This window comes from Corvus kubaryi, unplaced genomic scaffold (genome assembly GCF_017639235.1).
Source record: "Corvus kubaryi isolate FWS band 111438036 unplaced genomic scaffold, C.kubaryi_AGA036_p1.0 70, whole genome shotgun sequence".
Taxonomy (NCBI): Eukaryota; Metazoa; Chordata; class Aves; order Passeriformes; family Corvidae; genus Corvus; species Corvus kubaryi.
This window is the reverse complement of record NW_024582058.1, coordinates 3,791,621-3,815,623: the sequence shown is the minus strand read 5'-3', so window position 1 is coordinate 3,815,623 and position 24,003 is coordinate 3,791,621. Positions and strand designations below refer to the sequence as shown.

The 24,003-nt window shown below is 45.7% G+C and overlaps 1 protein-coding gene across 1 annotated transcript in view; it reads left to right on the top strand.

Moving 5' to 3' along the window:
• The first annotated feature begins 18,187 nt into the window (after positions 1-18,187).
• BMP2 (bone morphogenetic protein 2) overlaps positions 18,188-24,003 on the top strand; it is a 122,635-nt gene continuing 116,819 nt past the window's right edge. Inside the window, exon 1 of the mRNA XM_042049256.1 lies at positions 18,188-18,328. The gene's annotated coding sequence lies outside the window, so the exon portion shown is untranslated. The remainder of the gene's footprint in view (positions 18,329-24,003) is intronic.

Here is a 24,003-nt window from a genome sequence, read left to right as displayed (position 1 = left end):
GGCTGTCCTGTGTGCAGGAGTGTGCCTGGCTGTCCCCAGTGTCCCATCCCAGGCAGGCTGTCCTGGGTGCAGCAAGCAGCGTGTGCTGCCTGGGTGCTGCACCGCACCAAGCCCTAGGTCTGAGATCACTGCTCAAGCACCCAATGGAAACATCTCCTAATCTCAATTTGTGGGGGAAGAGAGAGAAGAGTTTGCAGCTGGGCTCCTGCCCAAAGGTGTTTGTGGTGGGATGGGGCATCACATGACTCCCAGCAGGCCATTGTTCCAGGGATTTGGCAGCCTCAGAGATACAAGGTGCATGTTGATGTTTGGCACTAATGTTATATAAAAGCTGCTTGCACAAGCCCAGCAGCCAATTTACAAGATGTGGGGAAAGACGCATCATTTTCCAAGGGTAGGATTTAGCCCTAACTGCAATATCTTCCCAGCCATGGAATAACAATACTTAGCAGGCATGTAGTTCTTAACATCATCAAAGTGATGTACAAGCAGCGACTAATTAATCCTCACAACACCCCTGTGAGGCAAGTATTACTATCCCATTTCACAGGTGGGGATGATGTGACTTTGGAAGGTCAAGTGACTTGTCCAGAGCTAAACAGTCTGCAATGGAGCTCATTAGCTCCTGGCTGACAGCCACTGCTCAATGTACTCGCCCAGCCTATTATTGTATTTTATTATGCAAATCCCCAGGGAAATTAGAAGCCCAAAGCAACCCACAGATCTAAACACGGTACCTTAGATTTAAATGCCGGGTCCATTTTGTTTGAAATCAGTTCTGGAGACCTTACAGTAATTTCACTGGATTTTGGATGGCAATGTCAAAAACTGGAAGAGACTGTCATGCCTGGAATTCTCCAAGGATAACAGAGGTTGTGAAGATGTCTGTTCGTGGCTGTCCAGCTTTACCACTGCAGAGGCCACCAAATAGTGCCAAGCTGGATAGGGTGTCACTGAGAGCAGTGAAATGACAAAGAAAGTCCAGCCTCAGTTCCTGCAGGTGTATTGCAAGCAGTGAATAGAGACTGGTCTGCCTAGTCCCTGCAAGACTCCTTGGTCACACGGTTAAAGCTGGCAGAAGGGACAGTCCAGGCAAGCCAGCCAGCTGCTGTCAACTGGGGTCTAATTCAGACCTCAGGGTTTTTACAGTGCTGGCAAGCTTTGCTCAAAAGCTGGTGTTGTCCATGCAGACTGGCACTATTTGGATGATTCAAAACATAAGCCAAGCCCTGTTTGGCTTGCACAACTGCAGTTCTTCGGAAATTGCCTGGGATTTTGCATGTGCAAGGACAGGAAAAGATATTCAGCATATAATATTGGATCAGGACCGGTTCTTGGCTCCGCACTTCATGGACTGACCAGTGTAGTGCTGGATTTCATGAAGGTGTCATCATGCCACTGAAAGTTATTTACACCAAGTCACCCTCCAGGAACTGGGTCACAACTTTTTCTTTGATGAATCTTGGCAGGGATCTCAGGGTTTACTAGACGCTGAAGAGAGGGATGTCTATGTGCAACGCCAAAACCAACTGAGATGCAAAGGGAGCTGGGTCCTGTGCCACTGATCAGTGTGTGGCACGTCGGGTTCTGAGGGCGATGGGATGGGACTTCGCTGCTTTGCAGCTCCAGTGGTTGCTGCTGGTTGCCTTTTGCACTCTGAACAGGTGTAAATGACTCCCCAGAGGCAAGCCACGGCAGAATCAGGGCCAGATCTTCAGCTGGTGTCAATCAGTGCCTCGGCTTCAATGGGGCTGCATCAATTCGCCTTAGGAAAGGGTGTAATGTGGGAAACAGAGATAAAGGAACTCATGTTCTAGCACCGTATATCCTATATAATTGCTTCAATAAGAGCACAGCCCAGAACGGGTTTGCCAGATGCCGGGGTGGTGCAGAGTCCAACCCGTGTTTCGCGGGCAGGTCTGTACACCCAAAGGGAGGCCGGCTCTGGCCAGGCTGGGATCAGCTCCCGCTCGGTGGTACCGGGGCTGGGCAGGACGTGGCTGTAGGACCTGGGCACAGAGCCCATGTAGGAGGCCTTACCCCTGGCTGCTGGGCTGTGCTTGGCCATGCCTCCATGTCTCCTCTGACCCATGGGAGCTGGAGTGAAGCCAGCACAGGTCTGGGAGCTGGAGCAACAATCATACCTTTGTTTTGTGGGCAGATGAATAGAGAGATAACAGGGAGTTAATGGACGGCAGCCCCTTCCCCCCTCCAACATCAGTCCTATCACTCACCTCCTCCCCAGCAAAATGAGGCCTCGGGGACAGAGAAAGAGCGCAAAGATTAAAACTAACCCATTGCTTTGGAACTCCTCAGCGAAAGGGGCTGATAAGAGAGGGCTGAGATCAGGAATCAGATTTCAGGGGTAACAAATGAATAACCAGAAAACGGAAGGATGCCGAAAGGGTTATCAGAAAAGAGCGAGATGGTGAGCACATCCCAACAGCTTCTCTTTCGAAAAAAAAGAGGAAAGGTGTTTCTCTTGTAGCAGCTACAGACACAAAGAGCTGTTCAGGCCACTCTGAGCCCACCAAGACCCTGGAAAGACGAAAGCCCGTCCCAGAGCTCCAGTGGAGCTTTGCAAGCTGTTAGTCAAGTACAGTTTCCATGCTGGCAGATTCCTGGGAGCTGTAAGCCCTCTTGTTTTGTGCTGTGGCCGGGAAGCAATCAGCACTGGAAAGACTCGGGGAGGAGACAGGGCTCATGCAGCAGCCTCTGGCTCAGGCTGGGCAATGTGGTTTCAATTTAGGAGCTCTCCTCTCAAAGCCTCCATAAAGGCTGTCTGAATATAAAAGTCCATATTCTTGCAGTGCAGAAGTCTTGGGAAGGTTGTCTCCACCTCTGGAGAGGAGTATGATTCAGAGAAATGGGCTTCACAGAAGCACGGCAAAGATAAAGTTCACAGCTCTGCAGATGTCACAAAGTTGTTGGAGTCACTGTGTGATCCAAATTGTGTATTTCCCCTGCCAAGACATGGACTGTCCATATATTCAGAAATACAGTAGGAGAGAGGCATCAGAGAGCTTTTCCTCTTTTCTTGGATGGTGAGGAATGGGATGTCACTTCTATCTTTCACCCCGGTGGAGATTGCAGAGGGATGTTTAACTTGGAGGAGGAGGGCAGAGAGCTATGTCTGTTCCAGCAAGTGCACAATTAACAGGCTTCTGCCCATCAGCTGGAAGGTCTGTCTGGAGCTCTGACAGAGACTAAAAACAGGCAAGGAGGATCCTGGTGCCTTTTCCCTCCTACCTGGAGTGGGGTGAGCTGGACTGGTTTTGATTCTGTGTTTAAAAATAAAGGTAAGCCTGAGGAAAGGGAGGAGGAAAGGGCTGCCTTTGAGAATTTGTTCTGTCATTCCTAGCCAATGGGCCTGTGTACTCACTCACTTGGGCATGTAGTAGTTAATACAAGATACTCGATGATAATAATAGTTTGGGGGCTCTGAAAAGCCAGCAGGTGGGAGCCAGATAAACCAGTTGTGAAGGTAAACGTTGACAACTCCTGGGGTGACCCCAGCCATCTCCAGCAGGGCTGTGACTTGGTTTGGAGTCCTGTCTCCAGCTGCTCTTGGGGCCAGAGAGCTCCCTTGAATTAGCACCAGACATCAGTATCAGTGTCAGTGTCAGCCTCAACGGGGGTCCTTTAGCACCCACCTGAGTGGTGGATAGGCTATGATTGCAGGCTTTTCCTCCTTTGGAATGTCTGGGTTTGGAGCCCACATCAGTCCCCTGGTTTTGCACCTTCAGTGTCTCTGGGCAGACCCCAAGGCAGGCTGGGGCCATCGCAATGTCAGGAGTTTTAAAAGTTGTAATTGGCATCGCAACACTTTGGGAAGAGTTGGAGTATCAGACAATTTTCCTGGAACCTACTCTGAAGAACCATTTTTAGGCCTGGTTTACACGAAAAAATTGCCTTGATAAATTTTTTTTTGTTAGGAAAAAGTTCTGGGGTTTGTTTTTACCACTGATTATACTGGGACAAGACCTCATGTGAATGCAGTTATTTTGGTGTCAAAGTGCTTTGTACCATACAACTTTTCTTTCCAAAAAGATCTGTAGTGCTTTCCCTGTTCTAATATACTCAGCAATGCTCTACCTTTATATGTAGATGAGATGTTAATGGCAGAGACTTCATTGTAGTGTGGTGAGGGTGAGCAGGGAGGTAATTATAGTCTTGCTTTTTATTGTCCTTATATAATGCTACTGTGGATATTTTCCACCCCAGCTGTGGCTCCCAGCCTGCCCAGTCTTACCTTCCATTGTGGTGTGGATTTTGGATCCCACAAATTCAGAGATATCACAGAATATCTGTACATTTTCTGCAGAGGCAGACCTGTGCCTGCAGATTTTGTCTGCACGTGAGGGATACTCTTCAGTCTTTAGTCTTCACAATCAGTTTTCTAGAGCCAACACCCAAAACCTGGATTCTTAGAAGCATGATATTTTCAAGGATACTTGAAATCTTCTATTTCTCCCCAAATCTTGTGAGCAGTGTTTGCACTGACAGTAAATCAGATCTGTATTACAGCATCAGAAATCACTCAATAACTTCCAGCTGTCCTGTGCAAGCACCTGCCCCCTGCAGAACACAACCACTGTGAGTGTGACTCTTCTCTGGAAGAGCAGGGCGGAGGTCAATGTGCTTCTTTTGGGCTCTGGGGTTTGCTGGCTGGGTGCCACTGCTGGCTGAGCCTTGTGGGTGTGCTCAGCCATGTGGGGACCTTCCCTCAGCATCACAAGAACTGTGCTCCTGGAAATCCCAGACTAACAGAGTCATTCCTCAAGGCCTTTCAGGTGAGATTTCCAGGCAGGGAAATCAAGGGGGGAAAAAGGAATGTACAACAGCATTTCTTGGGCTGTGTGTTAGTCCTCCCCAGCAGTTCTTGACAAATTCTGCAAAATTACTTCATAAAACCTTTCCCTGAGGTGAGAGTATTCTTGCACCCTGGAGAAGCAGAAAGCTCTGCAAGAGCTCAGCCGGTGTTTCAAACCTGACTGAGTACTAACAGAAATATTTAAGGGATATGAAACCCCCAACCCCCCCCCTCCCCTACATTCTTTAGGGCTTTCATCCCATGTCCAGCAAAGATTCCATCAGGGATCTTACACCTGAACAATCCTTATGATTCCACATTTAGATCTTCCATGATTCCTTGGGGAGATAAGGAGAGATAATAGCCCCCATCCCATGAAGTAACTGGTAGGCCTCTCAAACCTCTGTCTCACCACCTCTGTGATGCTGGGTCACAAATCCTTTTGTTGAAGGCCTGCAGAAGAACGGATGTGCTGGGACCTGTTAACACCACATTGACAGGATTATTAGTATTACTCCCATTAACACCGCTACTGCGACTAATATGCTAATGAGTCATATCATTAATAGATTAAGAATGAATTATGTACTGAGGTAATGCATGTTGCCCTTTGATTTTGAGTGAAGGTCATTTGCAAATGCCATGCATGCCTTGCTATGAAGATGTATTTCCTTAGGAACTCAGGAACTCCAGAGCTAGAGAAACATTTGGCATTGCTCCTGTTTTCCTAATAATTTTCCACAGAATTGCTGTTTGTAAAATGGTGCTGCTCATTTTGCTCTTGTTTTTGTTAATGAAATAAGAGAGAACCCAATTCTGTATTTTTTGAGGCCCACATTTTCCTATTAGTTTTGAAAGGAACCAGGAAGAAAATTAAAAATACAGGGCCAGTACTCAAATATGCTCTTAGAGGTAATGGGTGAGGGACAGCAGAGCATTCCTCTTTCTGACTCCTGCAATTCCAGAGAAAATTGCCAGAGAAGCTCCTTTAGCACAATAATATCCATAGTGTACTCCCTGTGGCCTGGACAACACACGTGTCATGTGCAGGAATATTCCTCAGAATCATCACAATGATATTTGATTTCCATTTGCCAGTTTGAAATTTGATGCTGCAATTAAATTTTTGGAGGAACTGTGTTCCCTTCTAGGGGAAATTCTTGAGAAGGAAGGAAGGAAGGAAGGAAGGAAGGAAGGAAGGAAGGAAGGAAGGAAGGAAGGAAGGAAGGAAGGAAAGAAGGAAGGAAGGAAGGAAATCGGAAGGAAGGAATTCGGAAGGAAGGAAGGAAGGGAGGGAGGGAAAGAAAGAAAGAAAGAAAGAAACAAAGAAAGAAAGAAAGAAAGAAAGAAAAAGAAAGAAAGAAAGAGGAGAGGGGGGGAGGGGGAAGAAAAAAGGAAAAGAGCAAGAATGATAGAGGTTGTGATAGTATTATGTTACCGATTGGATAAACTGACAAAACAGCCTACTGTGACTCGGGGAGTTTAATTTTGTACATTTTGGCAACTTCTTAAAGCAGCAAATGAGAGCAGTGCTGTCAACAGGGCTTTTGATATTCCTCGGTGTTTATACTAGAGATGAAAGTGTATTCTGAATGAGGGTGGAAGGCAGCAGGCCAGATCCTGACTCTGGTGACAAGAGGTGATAAACACCGCGGATCTGCCCCCCGTAACAGCGGGGAGGAAACGCTTCTCCTGTTGCTCAGGATGCCGTGGGATTTCCAGCTTTTTCCATTCCGCCTGGAATACGCAGGATCTGTAAAGGGGTTTTTTCTGTTTTTCTGGATTACTGCAATAAACCAGTGGATAGCCAAGTCTCTTGTCTGGCACATGGAGTCCCAGGGTCATGTTCCTGCTCTTTCTGGGTCACTGTTCTGCAGAACTGGTCTTGCTGTTACCAGCAAATATTGTATGACTTATAACCAGTGTGAAGTGACTCCTACAGGAAAGCAGTATCCAAGAATGGCCTCTTGCCTGGGGGTTAAGATATCCCTGTTGGATTCAGGAGATCCAAGTTCAACTCCCTGATCTGTATCAGGCCTTCAAAAGTGCATCTTCTGGCTGTTGAAATAGTTGGCTGCTCTGGCCGGGTTTGTTTTGACCAGAAGATTCCTCCTGGACCAGAGAAACCTTTTCCCAGTGGAATTTTTGCTAAGCTAATGTGTGTAAGTAACCAGAAGAACATGTTGGGGGTGACAACAAGCTATCAAAACCAATTCTCTGAACAAATAAGGGTTAAACATGTTTGCCAGCGAATCAAACCAGTCTCGGTGCCATTGTGTTCTTTTGCTGAGATTTAATGGAAAGAGCTATAAATTGTGGTTCTGATTAGCCAGCAAGAAAGGTATCTGTCAGGCAAGTTCTGCCGCCCTTACTCATGTGCAGGATTTCATTTCACTGGTTGTCTCAACTGTTTTGCTGGACCATCCCTGTCAGGCTGCTCTGCCCTGCTCCTCTCCGCCTCCAGCAGTGCTATTAAGGGAAGGAGGGAGTTGTGAATTCCTGCAGTCTTTGGTGAGGTACAACTTCCTTCCTTGCTCACAGCTAATGAGAAAGGCTTCACCTCTTCTCCAGACCTTCTGGCCTGTTTATTTATAGAGGCCAGTATCCAGACACTATGGGGAATGCTGCAAACCAGACTCGGACCTGGGATGTAGCTGGTCCAGCTCAGCTGCACAGTAGAGTTTTTGTTGGGTGGAGGCATCTTAGTGTCCTGCTTGGGACATAATATCTCACCTCTAAATAAATGCTCTGCCCTGCAGGGTAAGGTGATTCTCAACAGGAGTGAAGCTGGTGGAACCAGGCTTATAAAAATATCTGAGCAGGGGAAGAAAATAACTGCTGTTTTCCAAGAAGATGCATTTTTCTATTTTAATTTTTTAAGGCTGTGATAAAATTAATGTTGTCTATTATGTAAAGCTGAAGCGTTGACCAGAACTTCCCTTGTGGTCAAGCTCTTTTTTTATTGATTGATTTTAAGTCCTCTAAATTTGTCAGACTCACAAATGCATAGTGACTTCAGTTATAAGAGAATGTTTGTATCTTTAAGGAAAAATACAGCGACCCCTCCTCCCCCTTGCCCTTCTCAACCTTGCAAGGAAACCAGCACTTGACCAGAATATTTTTTCTCCCTCAGCGGAAAATGCTGATTAAATACTCAGAAAAAAATAGGAATTAAAACCCCCAGACTCCCAAATCTCAAAAATCTTTAATGGGAGACTGCTGATTATAGAATAGTTGCATAGTTTTGGCTGAGATTGCACGTTGGCATTTTTTTGGTAGAAGCTCAAAACTCTAAGAGAAATGTCTTGAAAAAATCATTTTTCTATTGATAAAAAGAGATCTTTTTTCAAACATTTCTTTGCAAGTTGTTCTGCTGTTGAGCTGGTTGAGCAAAGCCAGGCCACATGGCTGTGTGGTTGAAAGGCACTCGAGGGACTTTCCATGCTCCTTTTTTCTTCCTGAGCCACGATTGTTTCAGTTGAGCTTTTTTGGTCATTCTTCACACCAGAACAGACACCAGGATTTGGGCTGGGATCATCTGAGTGGTCAAGTTCAGTCTTGTCACACTGCAGTGCTGCTGTCAGTCCCTCAGGGTCTGGCACCGAGAGCTCTCTGCATTTTTGGGGCACATCTTTGCCTAGCTGGTTTTACTGGGGTTAAAATTCCTGCTCTTATTAATCCCCACTGGCATACACTGCTTTCCTGCTGACTCGAGTTTGTTCCAAAAGCAATGCACAAGTGTTGTGTGAGGAGGTACAAAACACGAAATGACCAGGGCAGATGACCAGGTTATGGGAAATTGGTGACAAGAACAGCAGAGCTCAGCTGAACTCTGGGTAGTGAGATCACAAAGGACTCACTCCTTGAAGAACACAGAATTACTCATCTTCCTCCAAAATCCATGCCTGCTCATGTAGCTGGCTTTTGAATGTAGAGATGTATGGAATCTGGGTACATGAAGGGACTTCAAGGAGGAGAAAAACAAGCAATATGAACATGGAAGAGCTTTGCAAATCCATGTAAACCCTGCATTGTTTCTTTTGTTCCTGGGGATGCTGGCTGCCTCTCTAGTGCATTCCATGGCCCCCAGGGTTTTCTGTGTTAAGTCTGATCCCTCTCCCCCTTGACTGGGTCTTGCTTCTGGCTGAAGATTGAGAGAATAGATGGATATTGGCAATCTGCAAGAGAAAAGGTGGAGCCGTGTTTTGATGTCATTTGAGTTCATTGACACCATTTAGGATGTGGACTTCTCTGCTTTTTTTTCCCTCAAGGAAGAGAGATACAGAGAAATTACAGGAGCTCTGGTGTGTGATTGCACTGTCAGTCAGCAGCAGAATCAGCCATGTAGGTTGCCTGTGGGGGTATTTCCTCATGTTGACTCAGTTTGGCTGTTGTTGAAGTCAGTTTTTCCAGTGATCTCTATTATGGGAGCTGAAGTTGGCCATTCCTCATCCACATCCCAGTTGGCAAGGGGCCCTTATGCTGGCCAGGAGTGCAGCTCCAGAGCAAACCAGATGCTCTCAAGGTAGTTTTCAGTGGCATTACGGGAAACAGGTAACAGAAGGGAATGAGATTTCTTTCCACAGACCTTTGTTTTAAAGGGTATTTTGGGGTGCAGGTTCACCTCTCCTTGGGTCTCTTGCCAGCAGGTGGGAACTTTTCAAGTTGTCCCTTTTCTGAGAAGGGCTGAATCGTCCGCCCTAAAGCATCCCTTCACGCAATTAAAACCAGCAGTACTGCTTCTCCAACACTGGGGCCTCCGATACTGGGAGGGGAAGCGGTGGCTCTTCTTTGAAGTCCCACCTACGTGAACATCAGTGGCAGGACTTCAAAGGGAAGCTGCTATTTCCTGTTGGAGCTCAGCCCTGGTGCTCAGCACTGCTAACAAAGCAGTCGGACTGGTTGCAAAGGCACTGATCCAGCAGAGAACTTAAGCACATGCTTAAGTCCCTCAGGACTTATCCACATGGTCTGCTGGGTTGGGACTCACCTCCGCTGGAGACTGGACTGATGGTCAGGGTTGTGTCTCACAGGTCAGATTTGCAAGGGGACGAGTGCGGTTACAGAGCCTGTCCCAAATGGCTGGAGGTGCCGCAAAGCTGGGTTCGCCATTCGTTACCTTGGGGCAGCTGGGCAGCAGCAGGAGGGGGAAACACCACAGGCCATACTATGGAACTTAGCAAACAACCTGGAGACAGACAACAGGCCGCAGTGACTATCAGCAAATGCTTGTAAATCACCGATTCAGAGCTAGTCTAAGCCAGCTTTGCTGAGTTCAGGTGAGAATCCAGCCCAATAAATAGAGTTGTAGGAAATGCTAAAGGTGCAATCATGCGGCCCCACGTTTTGCTGGGTAATATTTTATTTTCCTGCTAGTTCCTCTGCTGTCCATGGAGCTGCTTGCAGGCTAATGGATGGCAGCATGGAGATGTAATTGTCTAACAAGCATTATTTAGATAATTCATGTAATTTGTACCAACTTATTCTCTCAGTTTTTGTCCTGAGGCTACAGACAGACCTCGTGGCCGTGATCTGCAGCTGATGCACAGGTCCCACACTGCTCGTGCCCTGTTCCCAGCATCACATCATCCCCTCTTTAGAAGTGCAGCATAAGAGCTTTTTCCTCATCACAACCTACACGGAGCCTCATGCTTGCCTCATGTGTAGCAATTAAAAGATGTCTGGGAGATGTTCCGTGCTGGGAGCGTGGATAGAAGCTTACAATTGGAAAGGCTGCTCTTCTCTGTGGAACAGATGTATTGGATTGAACACAGTAAGGTGTGGGAATAAGCAGGTCACGAAGCCTGAGAAACCCCAATAGGTTCCAGGTCCTGCTCCCTGAGGTTCTCCTGTTCCTAGGGTAGCACAGCCTGCCAAACCCGATCGTAGGCTGCAGTTTTCCTCCACCTTGCTCTTCTCCCTATAGGGGAACTCATTGCCTAGTTGTTAATCCCCCATCCCAAGTGAGCGAATCGAGAACACTGCATTTCCTGGCAATTATCCTCTGAGACAAACTAGAAACATCTTCATTTGGATTATGAAAATATCTGTGCCACCGGCTTGGGATGTCATCAGCAGATGTCTGCCCATTCATCCATGTTCCCAGAAGGAACTTCTCCTGTGTCCTCCCAGAGTGGATGTGCGCTGTGTAGTTAGTGCTGACTGAAGCAGCAAGGCTCAGCTCTGTGCTGACCTGCTCAGTGACGTGCCCACAGTCCTGTGGCACTGCCCAGAGAAGGTAAGGCCCCCCTGGTTCAGGTGCAGGATGCCACTAATGTTAGCCAGTGCTAATGTTACTGCATGATACCTCCTTGGCATGCTCCTCGTGGGATAAGGTTGGGGTCTCCACTGTGATTTTGTGCGGAGGTCTGGCTTGGAAGTACCTAAACATAGGGAGTTGATGTGCCCTCCTTTGGATGGGCGGTTGGATGGGGCAGTGCTTGGTTCTGCTCACACCTGAGTGCTCTACAAGGGGCTTTGTTCCTGAAACTGAGTCTGGTCACTTCACCAGAGTGAAGCTGGTGACCTCAGAGACTTATAAAAATTAAACCCCAACTTTCCTGCACCTGGAAAATCCACAAGAAGCAGCTGATGGATTTCTTGGGAAGGAAGCTTTGTGTTGTGACTGAGACATGGGACTTGAGCAAAGAAACTGTTTTGGAGCTGACACAGGTGTCTCAGGTGGCCTTGCAAAGTTCACTTGGTCTCTTTTTCCTTTGGTCTCCCACCTGTAAATTAGGCTAGTAACCCCTTGCCCATGTGGCTGCTAGCCAGCAGTTCTTCAGGTAAGGGTGCATCTCATTGCATGTTGTATAGGTAATAGATTTGCTCTTGAGCAGGATTTGCCTCCAAAATGAAGAAATAATAACCAATTGAGACAGGATGGCTTTTTGGAAGGATTTCTTGCAAAGGCTCCTTGGATTCAAAGAAGGTGCATTTTTTTAATCTTCTTCATTTGTGTGGTTTCTACCCATGAGTTAGTACTAAAAGGGTATTATCCGATTCAGGGTGTACATGCAAATATTTCTATTTGAATAATACTGGAGAATAAATTTAGAAATGTTTGAAGAGGGTATGAATGCCTCAATCTGCTAGGTGGAAAAATTACTACTTCTTGTGGGTAACCCAACCTGTTTAAGTTGCTAAAAACATACCTGACTTAAAAAAAAAAGAGAGAGAAGGAATAGCTGAAAAGAGAGCTTTTTTAAAAAACAACTCTCTTCAGATTGCTAGTTTAATATTTCAGTATGCAACAGTATTTTCATAACTGCAGCTTTTTTGGGTAGAGGTGGGGAAAATTAGAATATATTAAAGAACTCTGGAAACCACTTTCTATTTGTAAAACATGTTGTGTGTGTATCATAACACCTACAGTACTTGTAGCTCTGCCAGATTGTGCATTGAATGCCAGAATTCTCCTTGCTAAATGACATTATACTACTTTGTGGGCATTGAAAACAAATATTTTGAGGGGTGGGAGCATTCTCATCCATAAAACGTTCGTCGCGCTTGCAATATTCAGTCATAGCCTTTTATTTGAAGGCTGCTGCGTTTTTCAGCTACCTGCCATGAGTGGAAGGATAGGTTTGAGGAATGTTTGCGTGCTCTCCAGCTGGTCTTTGGCGTGTATTTTTTGCAATCTAGCAGCCCCTAGGGGCTCTGGAGGAGATGAGGGCCTCAGAAGGCTGGGCATTCTATGGACATGTAGTAGAGGACAGTACTGGGAATGAAGAGTCCCATGGTTGTTTCCAGAAGCGCAGCCCCAGAGCAGCTCCTCTCGCACGAGGTGGTGTTGGGAGGGATGGGAGATTGCCCAGATGGAACAGGGAGTGAGGTCTGGCCGGGTGCAGCCGTGGGGCACTGCAAGGGGCACTGCTGGCACAGTGCCTGTGCCTGGTGCTGGAAATGACAGCAATGGGAGAGCTGCACTGCTGGCTGGCAGCTGTCACTGCTGCTGGACAGGTGATGCAGAGGCTGCAGGGGGATGCAGGGACACTGCTGATATCTAAACTGAGGTTCCCAGTCAACCCACAACTTGTGGGTTTTGAGGGTGGTGCAGGGGTGCTTCCTTGCCAGCATGAGAAGAACCCTGACACATGCCTCTTACAAAAATCTGCAGAAGAGAAGCAAGGGAGTAGAAAACTCAGTTAGGGGCTGCTGTGGTCTCCTTGGTTCAGCCACTGGAACAGCCTCCACTGGGCTTTTGGTGCTGCTCATGAAGCCAAGCTGCCTTAGACTGCTCTCACTTACTCCAGGGTTATGCCCCAGCCACAGCCTGGTGCATTCCTGCGCCAAAGCCCAAGAGGAGCAGGGAGCGTTGCCTAATGCCCTTCCGTGCCCTGGTGTCATCAGCACATTGCAAGCTGCACTTGCCAAGCTCCAAAGTGGAGACATTTGCTGACATTTTATATTGTGTTTCAGTGGCACTCCTGTGTTTGTTTGGCATAAAAGCCACGATTAAAATGCAAGCTAATTAGTAGCTACTTATTAATATCTCCTTGTTTTTTAATCATAATAGACAGATGCGATCAGTTTTCACAGGTATAAAGGAGTAGTGTCCTGGTAAAAACTCTAACATGCTTTAATCCACAACTGAGCAGTTTACTGTGACTGGATAGACCTGTTGGTTTTTCGAATTTGTTATTAGAGATGGATGATTAAAATGGAAAGGAAATGGAAAGACGTTTTAGAGCCAGTTAGGAAAAAATCTTCAGGAATGGACTTTTCCTTCCCCTCCCCACTTCTAGAAATGACTTTATCTGGGATGGACAGAGCTGCTCCAGAGGCTTCAGGGCACATTAAAGGGTAATAAGAAGGGCATGGGGTGAGAAAAAGGTTCCTGCCGGGTTAAAGAGAGACACTTGATAGCTCATCTGGGAGCAGAGAGTCAGGTTTAATAATGTCCTTGCTAAACGCAGTTAATAATTGAGGTCAGGGCCCTGAGTGAGGGCAATAAGGGGATAGTCTCCCATGTGCGGAGTGATGGGGTAAGGACAAGCTGTTCAGAGCACACAAGCCATGCTGATTGCAGGCACGCAGCAGAGCCAGCCTGGGTCGCCTGGGACCCTGATGGCAGCAGGTAGCTCACAAAGCACTGCTTTTTGTGTGTCTGTGTTTGTTTTTCTTTTTCAAATGCCTGATAATTGCATTGCTTGCAGGATAGGGGGGCAGCATGGAAGCGATCGTGCTGGCTTGGCGCAGCTGAAATGTTCACTGATCAGCTCGAGAGATCTGGGTAAGACAGCAGGCTTATCTTGCTCCATCTTGCTGCTGTGGTAACATATAGCTGGAATTAGGAACTAAAGGGCTATAAATGTTTCCCCCAGAAGGATCAGGTTTAGGTATCTGAGGGTCATTCTACATGCTGTACATCAGAGTCCCTTCCAGAACCCAGGGCGGTCATCCTCAGAGCGCCCTGCTGAAGGCAGGATTACCTTGTCCTTGTTGGACAGGTGAGGAATCAAACTATCAAATACCTGAGAGACTTGGCTACAGCTGTGCAGGGAGTCCCTGCTAGAGCAGTCAGTTCTCACTCTGAGCACTGGTGCTGGCCGCTTCCCTTAGGGCACAAACTTATTTCATGCTCTGCTCTCTTTTCATGGCCTGTATTTGTGGCCCTGATCCTGCCACAAGCTGCAGATGGAAGGATGTCCATTGGTTTTGGTGGGGCCATGGGCTGTGTGCTGCGAGCCTGGTGCTTTTTGCAACAGGATTTGAGCTGCAGCTTTCTGGGACGAGGCACGTGTCATTCCTGGCACAGCAGGGGAAAGCAAGCTCAGCCCATCACAGTTTCTTCCACCTCATGGCAAAGCTGGAGGGAGGATGGGAAAAAAGCCGCTCTCTGATTACAGCTCATGTATGTGCTTTGGCAGAGAGAACACAGTGTAATTGTGGGCCAGAATTTTGCCATTAAGTGGTAAATCCTTGAAAACTGTAATTCTGCAGACTTCAGGTGAGGGAAAAGCCTGTTTCCTAGTTTTGCTGTGTAGGGTTCAGCTCCAGACGCTTGCCCAGTTTCTGTTGCAGCATGGCCCCACTGTGCACTTGATCAGCCAGAGTTTTCTTGCCATTCCCATTACACAGGAGGGGGACACTACCTCTGCCTAGTCAGAAAGGCTGGGAAAAGCCCTTTTCCGAGTCAATACATTGCCCAGCACAGCATTCAGATGTTGCTTAGCACAGGCAGGGTCCTGTGACCTGCAGGGACTGCTGTGCCAGCAATTAATAATAAATCACAAATATCATACAAGTTCTCTGACAGACCCTTCCTTCCTTCCACAGGCTTGTACTCCAGGCATGGGGTAAGAAAAACAAAAAAGGAAAGGAACAGCTTACTAAATGGCCAGATTGCATTAGTTTGGCAGTCCTTGCTTGAAAAAGGCCTGGTAGCACATGAAAAATTAATCAGTATGTGAAGGATTGGAACATAAGCACAAGATCTCGTAGACTGATGAAGGACTGAAAATACTGCATGAATAAGTCATTCATAGCTTATCATCCCAGTAATCATTTCCTCAGTGATAACAACTTTTTAGAAAGCATTAAACTGAACATGGCATGGACTTAAAATTTAAGATAAATCCGGGTGACATTTTGGCTGCCTGTGAGGTTGAGTGGCAGAGGGGGGATGGCAGGAACCCAGCCTTTTCTGTGAGCTCTTTGTGCAGGGACACGTGCTGGGCAAGCCCCCAGGGGCAGCAGCGCCCAAGGGGCATCTTTTAAGGGATGCAGCTTTATACAATTCCTCTTGCATCTAAATGCTGCACTCACCCTGTGTCAGTACAATACTTGACATAGCTTGTTGCCAGCTGGACCTTCCCTGTCCCTGCTCCCGAGTATGGGTCCTAATTCCAAAAAATAGTATGTGGTCTGCAGAAAAATATTATACTGCGAGGCATAAGTTAATCTTAATTGCTGCGTTTCCTCACTTTTTAGGCTTGGCTTTGTCACTGCCATAATGTTCTTTTAATGTTGTTATTGTTTCTTACAGACACGAAGTGTTTTACAAATGATGGATGGCCAAGTCTCTCTGATGTTTGGTTGCAACAGCTCAGTTCTGTGTTCTGCTAAAACGTCAGCCAAAAGAGACATTAGGGGTCTGCGTGTGCAGCTAAGATGGATTTGGGGTTTCTGATCCTCTGGCTGGGTGTTGTCTGTCCTCACAGACATTACTGGCCCAGATTATGCTGCTGTAGCCCAGCTATGACTCCGGCATTACTCCGCTGTTCCCAGGGGAGAATCCATCCCTGCTAGTGGTGGCGGGTGCTCCCCAAATCACAGAGTCCCAATTGTCCTCACTGTGCGATTCATTTGCCACATGTTTAAAAATGAATGTAGCTATGTGAATAAGAGGAAAAGTTCAGGCAGAGGAATAATTTATAATTCCCAATAATATTGCTTCTAGCTACTGCTCTATAGTGCCAGTTCCTGCCCACTGTGGTTTAGGCAGCTAACAGCTATAAAAGTTTGTTGACCTGAGAGGCTTAGTATCAACCATAGGTACAGTCAAAGTCAATATGGAGGCTGAAAATCCAGTGCTAACAGAAAAATAGAAGTCAATATTTAGGATGTGAGTCAGGAACTTAAAATAGGAAAGTGAAACAGATGAGGGCTGTAGCTGCAAGAGTGCTGGGGGTGAAATGTTTAGATCCAAGGACCACTGCTGATTACTATCTTCTTCTCTAACAAGGTTGCTTATTCTGCTTCCAAAATTCATTTCCAGTGGCCAGGCCACCTCCCTGACCTATATTCCTCAGACTGCCATTACGTCAGAGCCTGCCTATTTGGGGCTATAAGTGAAATCCTCTGTCTTCCAGGTGAAATCCGCAGGTAATTATATGTGGGGCAAATACGGGCTGGGGCATGGAGAGGCCAGGAGAAGAGTTTGGCTTAGCTCTGTTTATACTGGAAAATCCCCTTTCTAAGGCTGTACTGTTAAGTCTTGGAGGGGAGGGGGCACAGGGAACTCCCCCCCTGCGAGACGGTAGCTGCCAGGAACAGGGATTTCACAGTGCAGCTCTTCCAGGGAAGCATCAGGTGGAAAAGTAACCAGCCCTAAGTGGGGGTTTTCACATTGGAGAGGGGCACGAGGCACTGAGAGCTCTTACCCACAAATGAAAATGCTGTGGCCTTATTTACACGGTGAGGGACGGGGAGCAATGCCCGAGCACACCGGTGATGAATTTATGTGCCCTGCAGTGAGGCGGTATTTTAATTTATACATCCTTTCCATGGTTTGGTTGCAGTGGACCAGATCTCCTACAGATGTGAATCTGTCCAGCCCCATTAGGGTCAGTAGAGCCTCTTTATTCCAGCTAGGGACCGCATCCACATCTCCTGGTTTTTAAAGAAATTGCCACCTTCCAGGTTCTCCCATTGCACTTCCTTTTCAGAGAGAGCCTTGGTAGCCAAGAAGGTGTCCCTGGGTTCACAGTGACATTATTTTGCTACTGTAAGAGGACCCCATCATGTCCTCCTCTGACACATGCGATGACATGCCTTTGTTTTGGCTTTGATGTCACAACATTGTTTTCACAGACTTGGCCTGATCTTGTTGTGACAAGGTCAAGTCCCATTCAATTCAAGAGGGAAGTATTAATATGAGGGTGAAAACCCTGGTATTAATTAAGCTCTGAGCAGTAACTTCAGGCGGATGCTGCTGCCTCTATTTCTTGCATGTACAGTGCTCCAGCCAACACAACTGGATCATGGGGCAATCCTAGCTTTGGTTTAAAAAAAGCTACATACTCTAAAAAATTATTGCTGGACAGCAGAGAACAAGGTTCCAAATCTGAGCTGTGCTCCAAAGTAACACCAGAAGTAGCAGGGAGGTCAACCTGACGAATTGTGTCAGGGTACCACAGGGTTGACTGGCAAAGGCTGCAATTGCACCTTTTTTCCTGTGAAAAGTGAAGTTTGTTTCCACTGAACTATCTGAGATATCTATATAAATTTGAGCTTTTTAGTTTTACATCCAAACATTCAAAACATCCAAGTATTTAAGCTGAAACAGTTTGATTGTAAAAGAGTTCCTGTTTCATGCTGCCCCATCTGAGTATTGTGAACTGCACCAGGTTTTAATTTAATATAATTGCAGATGTCTATAATTTGCAAGTATTATTGTAATATCAATAATGTTTGTTATTTTTTCTGACCAAGTGCTCAGGCAATATGGCATGTCAGCACATCCTAAAATGTATAAACTGGGTTATGCAATGCCTGGTAGCTATTTAACTGAGTATTTCAGGTGCAGAAACTGAGGCCCATTGCACAGAATGATTTTCCCTTTGTTCTTAATGCAACATGTTATGGACTCAATATGTAACTGGATCTCAGCCTGATGGGATGTTTCCCTGAAGTGGGAGAAGTCCAGCCACCTCAGATTCCCCTTTACTGCAGCCTTACTTTTGCTAAGGAAGAAACAAACAGATTTCTGTTCATCTCACCTCAGGGACCAATGTTAAAATGGATATGGCACCTTTCAGCCCAGCTTTTTCATCTGGAGAGTTCTCAGAGGTAAGTATCCATACAGATACATTATCTGGACCTAAGGGTATGTGTAGGGGGTTCTCTCAAGGCTGGCAGAAATCCAGGGTTTCTGATTCTCCAAAAACCTAAAGAAACTTCCTTTCCTTTTTAACTTCAGGTAAAGCAGCAGCTCTTGGATTTGGCAGCTGCTTAGTTTCCCATCTGTAGCAATTCCACTGAGGCTGTACTTCAGAGCCTTTCTGCCTCTGAGGGAAAGGTTAATGCCATCCTGGTGCCCTGACTGCCCTTGGCTCCTTGCTCCATCCCTGCACAGCAGTGGCACAGACTTTCACCAGCATTGCCACTGGGGATTTTGTAGCTGCACTACGGGCTGAGTGATGGGAACTCGCTGCTGGTCCCAGCACATTGGAGCTGCAGGGAACTTCCACTCTTTCCCTGCTGCAGCACAGGGCAGAGGATGCCCACTTTGGGGTCACACATATCATCTGCTGCTTCCAGGTATTACAGCAACACAGGCAGGGCTCTCTCCAAATCTTTGTTTTGTCTTTGGTAGGGCGTAAGTCAATCAGATGCAGGATATATCAAATGAAACTTTTTCGAGGCTCCTGAACCATTGTGTCTGATGGAACTTTGTTTCCATGGAGAGCCTTTTGACTGGGAGCAGTTTTCATCATCAAACCTCTGGGGTAGGCCCATGATTTCAGAACAGACGAGCCATGAGCCAGTTATAAACAAAACAGCAAACAAGGTTTTGTTTGCAGACCGTTGTACAAAGCTCTGGGTATGGGTCAAAGGCTTTGAAGATTTTGTTTTAAATATAGTTTTTTCAAACGTTCTTGTTACAACATATAGACTTCCTATCATCTGGACACAAGTTCAGCAGTACAGATTTTAGAGGGACAGAATGTCCTAAACTGACCTAAAATTGTTTTACTCCGCATAAACATGTCATGATTTTTAAAGAACTTAGGCTCTTTCATGGACAGAAACTTGGAATGTCTTCCCTCAGACAGTACAAAGATTTCCTTTGTGAGCTCTGATGAGTCAGGGAATATTGGATCTTAGACTTATCACTCTTGCAAGACTGAACATTGCATATTCTATAGCTCAGGAGGTTGTAATTTTGCAGAGGTGTTATCCATTGAGGAACAAAACTTGAATCACTGTCACCCGGGCTTATGTCTGAAGAGAGAAGGTCCCAAGGAAGAATACTGACAAGTATTTCCTTACTCTGTTTGCCAAAAAGAGGATGAAAAATATCTTGTCAAGTGGGCATGAAGAACTTTGCAAGGCTGGTCTAAAAATGTGTTGCAAGACCCAGCAACGTCCCCTTTATTGAATCCATGACTGTTCAGAGTAGAAGAAGAAACCTTCTTCCCTGTCATCCCAACACAAAAAACCGAGTCCCTGGACGGGTTAGAACACCAGCTCTATTTCCCAGACCCTTCTACAGAACTGATCACAAATAAAGAGAAGAGAAAGAGTTAGAAAGTAAAATAAAATATCTCTAAGAAGCTATTTGGCACATGAAATAACAATGTAAGTGAGAGGACTAGAGCCCTCCACACCCTTGCAGGTGCCCTGGGAAAAGCTGGAGCAAACAAACCGCCAGCTCCTGGGCCAAGCTGCTGCAGGTACATTTGACCCTCTTGCCCAAGCTGTATTTCATTAGTGTATCTCAAGGAGGACGGGCTGTTAAATGATTCAAGCTGGATAAGATTTGCTGCAATGGAAAACTTGTGTGCTTCTGTGCTTCTCTGGTTGAAAAACCTTTTGCAAAAATAGATTAGCAAGCCATCATTGCGAACTGGACTGTTAACCTAAGAGTAGCAAGTACAATGGGGCTTGAAACGGCATTTTAATTTGTCATGCTGCTGAATAATTTATTGTACATCTCACCATATATTGAAATTAAAACCTGAAGTATGACATACAGTAAATAATTCAGACAGGCTCTTTCATCGAGTGTGAGCTAGGTTATTGATACTTCATTTTAGTGAGACAGACTCACTGTCATGAGCATCATCAGCATCCATATCAGCTCCTGCTGGGCTCTCTAATTTTGCTTGTGTTGGTACTAGTGAAAAATTTAGGGCTACAAAGGCAGTCAGAGGGCTTGGCAGAGCTGGGGTTGTTCAGCCGGTTGCAGCCTTTCAATACTTAAAGGGGGCTTATAAGAAAGATGGGGACAGACTTTTTAGTAGGGCCCATTGTGATAAGGCAAGGGGTAGTGGTTTTAAACTAAAGGAGAGTAGATTTAGACTAGATACAATGAAGAAATTTTTTATAATGAGGGGCTGAAACACTGGCACAAGTTGCCCAGAGAGGTGGTAGATGCTCCTTCCCCAGACACATTCAAGGTCAGGTTGGCTGGGGCTCTGAGAAACTTGACCCACTTGAAGATGTCCCTGCCTGTTGCAGGGGGGTTGGACTAGAAGACCTTCAAAGGTCCCTTCCAACCCAAATTATGCTGTGGTTCTGTGAAATCCTCCTTTAGTCAGTCCACGAACTCCCTGTGTACTCCTTCAGTTCTCCTAACAAAATGACAGCAAGGAAAACTTCCTGAAGCCAGAGAAGCAAGGACAAATGACCTGATCTGAGCATGTAGCCTCACAAATACTTCAGGAGCGGCCACACAACCTTGAGTAGAAGGTTGCAGGCATTGATGAAATCCTGCTCACTTCCAGTAGGTATCTAAGATGTGTGTGCAGTGCATGGGGCAGAAGCCAGGGCAGCAGTGGTGTGGTGTTGGCAGGTTGGTGGCACGTGCTTGCACATTGGCAAACACAAATAGATGGTTACAGCACAACTGTTTGTGTTATTTGAGATTGAAATCTTAACAGCTAATTAGTATCTCATTAGGGTTCTATTTACACAGCTAATGAAGGTAATTTATGAGGAAAGAAAATATTTGAGACTCCCCAGCACAGTCAATTGACTTGAACTTCGGGTGGCGCAGACAGCCAACTGCATTTAGAGCCTTTTCTTTTCCTGGACAAAAGGGACAACAAAAAGACATTAATCCATGGGAAAGTGTGACTTAAACCTCCCTGTGACTCAATTCCCACTAATCAAGGGCAACGGGTTCTCCATTCTCCCAGCACTATTTAGGGTACTGATTTCTTCTAAGCAGACAACATGGTTTGCCTTTGTTTGTTTGTTTGTTTGTTTGTTTCAATCTCAAAAAAAAAAGGGGGGGTCATCAGACATGTTCAAAATATGTGCACTGGTGCTGTTCAGCCCATTTCAGAGGAGGTCTCTGTGTGTTATTGTAGGTAACCCAGAGTTTACTGCAGAGCAGTAGGAATTTGTCATTCCCAAGTTCAGGGAAATATTTGCTGAATGAGTTGCTCTAGTGAAAAATGGTTTTTAAAGAAGTCAAAGTGTCCAGAGCAGTGCTTTGGGTGGCTGTGCTTACCTGCCTTGGCACTCCAGTGTTCCTCTGCTTTCTTGGGAGAACTGCTTAGGGGGAAAGACAATCTTTTATAAGTAAGAGAGGGGAGACACTTGTTTCTCATCAAACCCAGATATTGATGTTTCCTGCCTGCTAAACCTTTCGTTCTTGAACCATTGTTAAGGAAAAATATTTGCAAAGTTAGGAGAAAGTCTAAAGCTAGAGGCCATGTGGGGATCATGAGAGACTGTCTTCAGGGAAAAGATCCTGATGTTTTGTCATGTTCAATCAGGGACAAGTCACAGAAGTGCCAAGATACTGTAACAACTGTTTTTAGGAAGGGATGGGTCTTCAGCTGGGTTGAGTGCTCACAGTTTCAGCTGAGATTTACAAGTTCACTGGATTTAGACTTCCTATTCTTCTCCAAGACTTCAAACAGGAACACTAAAAAGCTGCAAACCAAAGCTGAGCTAAAGCAAAAAGTGTCCTGTGTCACATTAGTACATATACAGACCAAAAGAAGCTATATAAAAAAGTGAATCTAATTATGATCTGATTGTAACTAGGAGCAAATCGCACTCTAGAGATTAAACCACTGGTAGAGGCTATAGAGACCTTTTGTAGACCTTTGGGTGGACACGGGACATTAAATATCTAATGATGACATTTGGGGAATAAAATCAGAAATAATCCATCTTCTCTCCCTCACTAATAACTCCTTGATCACTCATGGTCTTCCTGAGAATCTCTGTGGTGAGATTCTCAAATTGGTGCTTTGCTGGCATTTCCCTCCTTTGCCACTTACCTTAATGGTGCTGTGGAAGCTCTGGATTCTCGTGCTGTTACTGATCCAGTTGGTGCAGATCACATGAGCAGCATTCCCAGGGAGAGTGGGACACCCAGGAAATCAGCTTGGGAACATCTCTCCTCTTTTTTCATACATCCTTATTCCTCCTCCCCCCGTTCCTGTGTGTGTATCTCTCTCACACTAAAAAGAGGATGAAAAAATGGCAAAAAAATCTTTGAAAGCTTAAATCTCAGATGTGAGCTTACTTGAGCTTTTATTGCCCATTTTTTATCCAGAAAAGCTAATGTTCACTCAAAATGGCAATTACTTGCATCTAATTGGAACCATTTTATGTAGTTCCAAACTCATTGCTTGATCTCAATAATAAATGAACTTAAAAAATATTTTTGTTACTAAAAGAATTGTAGTTGTGCAGGCCAGATCATCAATCACGATTTCCTTTTGTGGGCCTAATGTGAACCTCATTTGATTTTGGACAAATCAACATTAGCTGAAACATTAGCTGCTGTACCTTCAGCTATGGCATGGAAGGGAATGTGGCTCCTATGGATTTTTAAATCCTGGTTTACAAGTAAAAGATTTTAATTGAGATTTACTTGTTAAATGAATTTACATTTCATTTAAATATAAAGGGAAGAATGTATTTGTAATGTGGAAGTTCCAACCTTGATCAGGACCCCACTGAGCGAAGTGCTGTGCATGTGCTCAAAGAAGGTTTTACTTTTCAGACAAACCAGCTCTTTGAACCTGTTTATTGCAGCAGTTTTGGCAGAAGAGATGGAGCAGGGCTGGGAAGGAGGTATCTGCTGGGAGGGATGGTGGCAGCCTGTGCTTTGATCAGCTGTGTTGTTTGGGACTCTGTTCTCGGCAGCCAGGCTGGCTTCAGAAAATTCCTGTGCTGAACAGAGGGCAGGTGGAGCAAGGACGGAAGGGTCCTTCATCTCTGGAATAAATCAGCCATGGGAAATGCCAAGCCTGAATCCAAACAAGGGGTCATCAAACTGCAGCATGAATGGGAGAAATGGCTTTGCTGTGGTTGTGCAGAAACCCTGATACCTCCTGCCCAATTTATGGCTTGATAGTGAAGGAATAAAACTTGCTTGAGGTTTGACTGAATAATTGTCTCTAGGACAGATTGCTTTTGGGAGGAATTTGGGACCATATGTTCATCTGGTGAACTGGATGAAAACATCTTCACATCCACCACTGAGCTTTTTTTTAAAATAAAACAAAACAAAACTGAGATAAAAGCCTGCCCAATGAGATGTTGTTCACACATCCTCACCTGGCAGCAGCATTTTCTGCTCATCCCCTCCTTCTCCCTGGAGCTGCTTCCCCCCTTTCACCTACCAGCAGAGCAGCACATACAACTGCTCCCTAACCTGGGCCAGAGAAAATAGTCATGGTTAGCTTAAATGTCTGGAGAAGTTTCATCCTAACTTGGAGAGACCTGAGGTAGGGAACGGTTCTGCATGTGAAGTGGAGGAGGCCCTCAGTGAG